At 38.5% G+C, this 6,262-nt stretch overlaps 1 long non-coding RNA gene across 1 annotated transcript; it reads left to right on the top strand.

Annotated features, from left to right (window-relative positions):
* The first annotated feature begins 2,341 nt into the window (after positions 1 to 2,341).
* Positions 2,342 to 6,025, top strand: LOC135289212 (uncharacterized). The gene is made up of 2 exons (XR_010351989.1): positions 2,342 to 2,460; positions 5,669 to 6,025. It is a non-coding gene; the product is annotated as an uncharacterized LOC135289212 (long non-coding RNA).
* The last annotated feature ends 237 nt before the right edge of the window (positions 6,026 to 6,262 follow it).

The raw sequence follows: 6,262 nt of genomic DNA, 5'->3' as shown, positions 1-6,262 counted from the left end.
GATCCCTTAGCATAATGGAGCTATTCACTTTTGTTTCATGCTGGACCAGCTTCTGAGGGACCTTGAAGAAATGAGACAGCTATTTCCCTGTTACCAGCCATCTGAATGGGGAAAAAGAATGGGGAAATGTCTGTGCTTTCAGTCAAAGAGATTTCCAAATATACCATCAGCAGCTTGTCTTTTCTCTGTGCTAGATTCTAAAGATTCAGAGAAGGCCAGCAATCTGGACAGTACTGGGATGCTGAGTGGAAGAAGCCTGCCTCAATTTGCAAAATCTCTGCTGTGTAGTAACTGTGTGCCACAGATCTCACTTCAGAAATCCCAACATAAAATCCTACTGCAGGCCTTAAGAGGGCTACCTTAATCCAAGCTTCTCAGTGTTTTTATGTCAGGGCTGTGTCATCTAGGGATAGGAAAAATGGGATGATCTTGTGCAGTATGCCTGCAATATGTTCCATTTTCCTTTGACTTGAAAGAGCTATTTTGAACATTTATAACTTTCATTATTAATTGTTTTCTTTACTTTCTTACATGTTTGGGAGCAGTATTGGGAAATGATGCTTTATTTTCAGAGTTTCTGAAGATCATTTTCTGGTGTTTTATAAACCATGTTACTTTATTATTAATTACGCTAATAAAACAACAACAGAAGTAGCTCAGTGGTCAGGGTTACCGAAGATGAAACACAGCAAATTTTGAGGGGCTGCATCAAGCAAAACTTAGTAATGGAATAAACCCTAATAAAATTTATGAAAATAGCCCACAGTTTCAGTTAAAAAATATTTTCTCTGAGTTAAAATAAGTTGTCAGGAATAATGTCTAGCAAATTAGCAGTTTGTATTGAAGATTGGTTGATGTCCTTCACATACTTGACAGGTCAAAAGTTTTGCACCTGTACATGCACACACTTGGACTGTCATGAGTTGTAGGGGTATGTGCATGCAAGTAGTTATATATAAAAAAAAATTAGAATATCAATTTTTCAATATAGTTGGAGATTCACTTTGGCACGGATGCTGTGAAAAGTTTTGTGTCAGATCAAAGAATTATGAAATTTCTTTTATTTTTATGTATTCTTTAGGAGGAAAGGCTTTGACCAAAGAGGACATATTAGGTGGTTTTATTAATGTTGTTCTGAAGTGGTATGACAAGTTTCTTTCAAAGGATGAAAGACTGGTTATATTGCCTGCCTGGATCCTCCATTTCTATTTCAGCTGCATCTAACTCCTTTTTCTTTAGAGAACTGATCTATATTCTGAATGCGCTCTCTGTAATAATTTCAATCTCTTGGGATAACGTGTGATAAATGTTATCACAGATGTTTAAAATTGACATCTGTCAACTAATTCTTTGTCAACAAACATTTCTTGTTTCTTTTGTCTGAAGAGCATCTTGTACTACAATACTCCTATGTGACTTGCCTAGGTTAGATAATTCTTGTGAAAATAAATGAGAATATTTCCCTACAGATGAGGGAATACCTCATATAATAAAATGGAATTGTTCTTTGACAATACTTGGTAAATATGTCTAAGATACAGAGGCAAGAAATTACTGTTACCCACAAATAGAAATGGAAATACAGACACTCCTTTATTCTGTGCAAACACTTGGGCCTCATCACATGCAAAATGGGTTGCAAAGAAAGTGCACTTCAGCATTTCAGTCTCTTCTAATATAAAGAAATAATAGAAACCCATTCAAAAGAAATTAAAAAATAAGCTATACCCAGCTGCTTTTTCCCTAACCAATCCAGTTTTCACTGTGGTAAACTGTAAGTGTGATATCTGTGACTGAGTTCCTGTTCAACCAGTCGTAAATCAACCTGGCATTCTTGAGCAGGCACTTATTTGGGCATTGGAGGAAATTTAACCACTTTATGAACAGAATTGTTGATGTGTCTAAAGAAGACTTTTAACCACGGAAAGGCCTAGGAAGTTGACACCACTTGCTCTGTTACAGCATCACATTGGCAATTTAAATTTTATGTATGCAAAGAAAAAGTGCAAAGCACAAAGTTTTACCACCTAATAAAAGTCCTACTCAAATACAAATTGTAGTTATAATTAAGGGGAACAAGTAATTTCCTGCTTGTTTCTGGCCTGCACAACTCCACACATCTGAAAACATTTGGACTACTCATGGGATTATCTTTCTACCCAGAAGGAACTAAAGTTGATCTAAACAGAGAAGACAATACATTTTTGATTAGAGGATACCTGTCAGGTGGCGGTAGGATAATTTAATAGCACCCACCTGAAGGGCATTAGCTTTAATCTGGGATGCATCAGGAAGATGACCTAATGACAATTTACTACTTATAACAGTATTTAGAGTCCCCAAGTAAATATAAGTATTTAAAGCCAGCATATAAATATATCCAGGGAAAGCACTTTCCCACGCACACTAATAATGGAACAGCAGAAGTTCTGGATTTCACAAGCAGTACTGGCTCCCGAGGTACCCACTTATTCTACCAATATCTTGAAAGAAAATTACAGCAATGTGATTAGTGAATTCATTAGATTTGGATGAGAGAACTATTTTGCTTGCTGCATTTGCAATGTTCTGCTTTATCACTGGGTTGTGGTGCTCTGAGAAGCCTCCAATCATCCTAATGCCACCTCTCAGCTTTGCAACATAACCTGATAAAAGGTAATTTGGGTTTATCTTTTATGTCTGTATCTTCTAAGTGGAGCTGGCAGCAGGTATGAGTACATCTGCTGGTGTTATTTAATTCAGCTAAGATGATCTTCAAGTCTGCCCTCTCTCCTTACACAGGAAGCTCTACTTCAGTCCCCCTTGTTGCTCCTGCTCCCTCCTAGTATCTTTCACAACTTGTCATTACTACTTTCTTGCACGATCCAACCGCCAGAAGCCAAAGGGGACTTTGATGTAGAAAAAATGGGCTTAAAAATTCATTACAACCCTTTCTTGTGTTCACAATCTATTGGTGCAGTGCAATTTCAGTCCTTTGAGTTGCCTACCATAATGTCAGGAGAGGTTCAAGAATTATACAATGTTGTCCCTGTTCCTGTGGGATGGATAAGGTAAAAAAACCATAACCACCTATGGATGACTTGAGTGGGTCTCTTCCTTCTTTGAACTGAATTTATATTTTTCCTGCCATCTCTTAAAGATACAGAGAAAGAAAAAAACTAACTAGGATACATTTAGAGATCTTGCACTATTTTGTCCTCTGAGACCCCTTCTGTCAGAAGAACAATTGATTTCTGTTATAGCATGGCCAGACAAAACAATAGCTTTATAAATCACTACTATGCCTACCCCACAGCAGCTTCAGAAATGAATTACCAGACCAAATATGCTTCTGTTGCTAGTGGCGATAGATAACTGAAATTCGGAGTGAGATTTTTCTACTACAGAAAGAAGAACAGTAGTAAAGCCAAGCCAGCAATAAAATAAAGCCAGTTACAACATGAGTGAGGAGTTATGGAAGCTCATTTCCATCTTTTACCAGTCATCCTGGATATACTTTTACTTTGTAAAAGCTGTTTATTATCACATTTGCATGAGGAACAGATTTTGTTCTTTCACGTACAGAATCTTAAAATGGTGTCATAAGCACTGTCCTTGGTGCTGGGTAATGTGCCAAATTTGAGGCTTCTCACCAAAAGGGATGAAGAGGCCCAGCATTGAGGTTTCCCTGGAGGGGCAAGGATCTCCAGATCTCGAGCATGACTGCAAGTCAGGAGAGCTGGCTCTTATGTGCCACCTATAATCTGCACTGAACTGGGAGCCTGGAAATCCCTGACTTCATTTGGGTCAGCAGGGCATGTGGCAGGAGTACTTTGCAGCATATTTATTGAGGGAAGAGATCTCTTCTGTACCAGGCTGAGTTCAGGAACTGTTTAATAAAGACTACAAATCTGGGATAATTCGATCAGTGTGCTAATGGTCCCACCCACCTGCAGTGGTGAAACAATCACTATATTTCATGCCATACACAAAATTGCTGGTCTAAGTTTAGCTCCTAATGGATCATGTCTACCTGATCAGATGAACCTGATCAGTGTATTCAAAAGAGGCCTGTAGTTGTAAAATGAGTGCATCCTGCTGGTCAGAATTCAGATTCAGTTTGTCATTTATCATCAGAGATACCATTTGGTACTTAGCTCTGCACTTCAAAAATTGAAGAGGGGAGCTGTTTTGTAAGATGAGATAGTTCTTACTCCTATTGTTAAACATATTTGGATTATGGAATAACTGTATAGCTTTCAAGAATATGGGTGATATTTCATAAAGAGGGTTTTTTTGTATCTTCTAATATGGTCCTTTCATAAAGGCTTCTCTTATGCCTCTGGAAGTCAATGGTGATTTTGCTTGGAGTGGGTTTAGACCCTTTGTATTTGAAAAGCTCAGAAGAACTTTCAGTACTGAGCAGACAGGCAGACAACTCAGTATTTGTCCACAGTATGAAGAGAGCACTGAAGTCAAAACATCATTGTCAGCATATAATGAGGGCTCTGTAGCACTGCTACACTTAACTCTTTCTGTTCAACAGCAATGATCTCAACACTCACCAGTGCTTTAGAAAAGGAGATCAATTTGTGAAAATTGCTGTGAAAGTACTTCTCAGAATTTCAAAATGAATTTACTGCTTTGACTTCAATAGAGCTTATTCACTTCCTCAACTAGGGAAGGAGAGCATCTATTTCTCTGTAAAGCAGTTATTATTGTTTCTCAGAAGGACTGTAACCCTGATGCTGTGAAAAACTTCTCACTTTTTGGCTGATCATGTGGCTTTGGCCTGATTATGTGACCTTTATTTTTGTGAGTATTGTATTTCAGAAGAAAAATTTTCTTCAAGTTAAACTAAAAGAGAAGTTAGGAGTGACATTTTTGAGGGGGCAGGATTCCTGGCACCACAGGGCTACAAATCACCCCAGCAGGCAGAGAAAGCCCTGCTATCAGGCTGGTTGTGTTGCAGCATTAGGCTTGGGCAGGGGAAGAAGATGTTGAGGAAGTCATATACTCATGGCTGGAGCAGAGGAAATCCTCTCTTTTGAAGACTACTCTGTTGTTTTGCCAGGAAAGCAGAAGACAATTATGTGCAATGACAACCAGGCTCTGTTTGCAGGCTGGCTGGTTTGGTGGGCTAAACTTGCTTTGCACTTGGTTTCTGAAGTGGGGGAAGACTCAGATAAAGTGGAAAGGGACTGTCAGTGGGTTGGTGGTGTACATGGTAGGAAGGGAAATCATCCTGAAATATGTGGGAAGAGGAGAGATGTCAAGATGCTAATGGTTGGCAGACATGGTCAAATCCCTTCTCTTCATCACAGCCCTCTTAAAATAGCTGCATCTAATGAGGGGAGAGATTCAGGACTGCTGGACCAAGGGTTGTCTTCCCAAGAGGCAGGTATCCAGATGTTTTGATCTCATTCTCTACCTTTTTTTAAGAACAGGGCAAATGTTCTTTACATGTTTTGAAAGAGCAGGTTGCAATTTTCCTGGTTTTTTGCTCAAATTATGCATGTTTTTATATGAAGAACAATATTTTACTACTTATTTTCCTCATCTATTTAATATGTTGAAGCACTGTATCAAAAGTAGGCTTTTATAAGCAGATTTTGCCTGGGAACATATTTTCTTATGTATTCTTTTCAAAACTCACTAAGTCTAGTTTTGAATCATGCATGACGTACAGGATCAAAAATGGATGCCTCCAGGAAAACGTCACAAAGACCTCTTCTTTACGTCATTATCATCCTGTGTGCCAGGAGTGTTGGATCTTTTATTGTTATGGTTTCATCACAGGGGAGCCTCTCCATGAGAACACTTGGCTTCTTAGGAGTCCATCAGCATCTGTGACTAATTCCCTGTTGTTTGCAGCATCAACTGTAGCTCTAGTAAAATGACTGTCATCATGAGAAGTATGACTTCATCTGGGTAATCATCATGAGAAGAGACAGATGAACTTCTGAGACGCAGAGATTTTGCTTTTTATATCAATGTGTCAAAATGGAAGAAAAATAAAATATAGGCCATTTGGCAGAACTCCTTCTAGGCTGTAGGTTTTTCAAGGTTTCCTGTGAGCATTCAGCTGCTCCTGAACAGGTGCGTTCATTTCATGAAAATTTTATTGAATTTAAGTCAGATTTTAAAAAAATTGATGACTGCCACATCTTCAGAGCTTCCCTGTAGTGGGTTTTGTTCCCTTGAGTAATGACTTTATTTCCTAAGGATTTCTTAATCAATGCTTCACTTCAAATTTTTGAATAATTCCTCTGCAGCTTGCTGT

Source organism: Passer domesticus, chromosome 1 (assembly GCF_036417665.1).
Source record: "Passer domesticus isolate bPasDom1 chromosome 1, bPasDom1.hap1, whole genome shotgun sequence".
Lineage (NCBI taxonomy): Eukaryota > Metazoa > Chordata > Aves > Passeriformes > Passeridae > Passer > Passer domesticus.
Note: the sequence above shows the minus strand (reverse complement) of the source record. Positions and strands in the feature narration are given on the sequence as shown.